Source organism: Etheostoma spectabile, chromosome 1 (assembly GCF_008692095.1).
Source record: "Etheostoma spectabile isolate EspeVRDwgs_2016 chromosome 1, UIUC_Espe_1.0, whole genome shotgun sequence".
Classification (NCBI taxonomy): Eukaryota; Metazoa; Chordata; class Actinopteri; order Perciformes; family Percidae; genus Etheostoma; species Etheostoma spectabile.
The window spans coordinates 30,782,335-30,785,492 of NC_045733.1; the positions used below are offsets into that span (position 1 = coordinate 30,782,335).

At 41.0% G+C, this 3,158-nt stretch overlaps 1 protein-coding gene across 6 annotated transcripts in view; it reads left to right on the forward strand.

The window, feature by feature from the left end:
* crtc3 (CREB regulated transcription coactivator 3) overlaps positions 1-3,158 on the forward strand; it is a 43,878-nt gene that overhangs the window by 10,500 nt on the left and 30,220 nt on the right. The window lies entirely within an intron of this gene.

Sequence of the window (3,158 nt, forward strand, 5' to 3'; positions counted from 1 at the left end):
TTTATTTATCCAGGTAAACTGTTTGAGAACCAATTCTCATTTACAAACATGAACTGGCCAGTTGGCCCATTTGTATTTGGTGTGTGGGTGGGTAGCGCGCAAAGCTTATATCAATATAATAACAATATCGATATAATGACGGTATTGATATGATATATTGCCCAGCCCTAATGAGCACTGAATTGTTCGTGTTTGTATCCTTAGAGAAAACGGGCATTTGCTAGAGCAGGCATGTGTGTGACAGAGGAGGTCAGAAGACATGGTAGTAGAGTAGTTAGTGTCAAATTTACACTGAAACCAAGGCCCACACAAGACCCGAAGAGGTCTAAGGTGGTTACTTAGTCACCTTTTCTGTTCCAGAAGAGGAAAAAAACTACAGTTTTTGCAGTATAGACTATGTATTTGCCCACAATGTACTGTATTTAGCAACTTTGAGATACTGTGTAAATTGGTCAAAATAAATCCAAAGTTTTTGGATGAGCTCACCTCTGTATATCAGCTGTTTTGTGTTATAGTGTTCACATCGGAATAGGTGAAAGAGCAGCTTCAGAGTTCTTAAAGTCCTTCTTGACGTTATCTATACTGTAAGTATGAAAGAGGATTTAAAAACAGTTCTGAACTAGAAATACTTACTTTAAGGCAGCCCAGTCAAAATAATGTTATGCTGTTTTTATTTAATGATGCCTGTAAGGGAAGTGTTACAGAAGCCAGTATACGTCAATGCTAGTGAGCTCTGTTTTTGCTGTTCTCAAATACAGGGCAAATTGTTTGAGGAAAACATTCACTGAGGGCCAGCCTCCGCTTTAGGCAGGACTCCTGCATAAGCAAAAAATATTTGTGAGCGTGCAAGTTAAAATTACATGTGGTGGTATTCATGCGACTGTTTGAGGATCGTTATCATCGGTGCCCCTGTCGGCACACAGCGCGTGATGTGCATGTAAGTAGCGGTGTAGTACTTAATGAAACAATCCATTTAGCTTTGACCATGTTCCAAAAAATGAAGCGACTGATTATTTATTTTTTTAATGGCAAGATGAGAAGGCTGGTGGGGAGGGAGAGACCGACTGAGCCAGTGAAGAAGAAAATGTTCCACTTTCAACATGGTGGCCAACACTGTGTGTGTGTGTTTGTGTGTTTGTGTGTCTCTGTCCCATCTATTGCAGCCAACTCTAAACTTGTTAACGGGTCAACACAGTTTAAAGCGTTGAATTTGCACAACGAACATGAGAAACAAAACTTGCAGAGACTGACACATGGCCTGAAACACAGAGTCCCTCCCGACTTCTTTTTAGCAGTTAGATGAGATAAAATTCATAAGATTCAAGTCTCAATTCACTATCAAGACCCAGGACTAGGTGGAGAGATTATATTCCCCAGTCATTGCACATATTTTCGACAATCAAACCCACACATAAGGCTGTAAATATCTTTTAGAGTTTTTGGCAGTTAGATACTGTAGTTCGCTTCCTCCACTGAGAATTAATTTAGTCTGGCAACTGCAAACTAGACCATTATCTGCAGTAAATGATGATAACAGGAAGCAGCACAGCATCTTGAAAATGAATTTGTGTAGGTCTGTGGCTCTGGCTTATCCAATCATGAAACCATATTTTGAAGATGGAGAAGTGGATTGTGGCTCTGATTGGTTAAAAAAAAATAGAGGGAGATTTTTGAATTAAGTCACAATTTTACAACCACTGCTTGTGTAATGTGTAGTTTCTTCATACTGGAAACACAACTTCAGTTTGCCATCTACCGTTTAGTTTACTACTATAGTTGTTGAATGGTGTGAGGTAAGAGCAAATGAAGATGTCAAATAACCAGTTTGACAGAATTGTTTCTCCTCTGCATGGAGGAGAAACCATAACATTGTCCTTTTCCTTTAGTTGTATTTGTGTATATTTGAAAAGGAGCTTATCCTGTGTTTTGTGTGAGGGGGTCATAGCAGGGCTCTAGTCTCTGTAAATCTGTCCCCACACTGATAATAATTTGTTCTACACAGATGCTGCATAGAACAGTGATTGTCCTTGTCTGTCAACCACTCTCTGCTTTAATTTATTTTGGTGATCGGTCAACATTTTCAACACCCCTTCCTCCCCAAGCAACTACCCAATGAGGAGCCTGTTTCCATAGCAGAGGAGCTGCACTTGCAGAGACTAAAGTAGTGACTGTTGGCAAGACGAAGCACCACCCTTCTGAAGTCCTGCCCTTCAACAGACAATGCCAGGAACTTTGCCTCTGCATTCAGTAGTAAATCAAATAATGCTGTCATTGTTTCATTAAGTATTTGAAAAAGACAGCTCTATTGCTCACACTTGTCTTTCACCGCTATAGGGCTTTAATGAGAATTTTGTCTTTAAACATGTTTCCTCTTTAAATGTAGTCATGGCCATGATGAAGTGGAGACCATGGGCACTATACTTACGCCCCTTTCACACATGCAGTGCAAACCTAAAATTACCAACATTACACCGGCAGAGCTGTACTTGAGAACACAAACGTCTGAATTAGTTTGATCGGACATCAAACAGAGTTGACCCTGCCAGCTCCCTTGTACAAAGATTGTAATCTCTGATTGAGCCAAGCTGTGAACAGAGCCCAATAAATGTTTGTGCAGAGTATTCACGGCAAGTGAGTGGGCGTTTTTATGACTTTTCTATTTTACGTTAACAGAACCGGATGAAAACTAAAATCTGAGGGTGAAGAAGAAGGGTGATTTAAAACATAGATGCCAATGGAAAAAAAAAAAAAACAAGGTTCGGAAACTTCTGTCGGTAAGGGCCGACGCTGAAATCATCAGACGGATCCATGGAACGACAAGAGAGTTGTTCATGACCAGGTTACGAACTAGCTATGACGTGGTGTATACGGCGTCATGTCCTGCCTTGTGCACGCTCTACCCAGGTGCTACCTCTCGTCCAAACCAAACAAAGCATTTCAATAAGTGAGAACTCGTCTGGCACAGACAGTCTCCTGTTGTGAGCTACTTGTGTGAAAGGGAAACTCGGGACAATGTTGGCACCTAATTTGCCTGGCATTGTCCGGAGTTCATATGAGAAAACAGCTTTAAAGGTCCCATGGCATGAAAATTTCCCTCCATGAGTTGTTTTTTTAACATTAATATGCGTTCCCCCAGCCTGCCTACGGTCCCCCAGTGG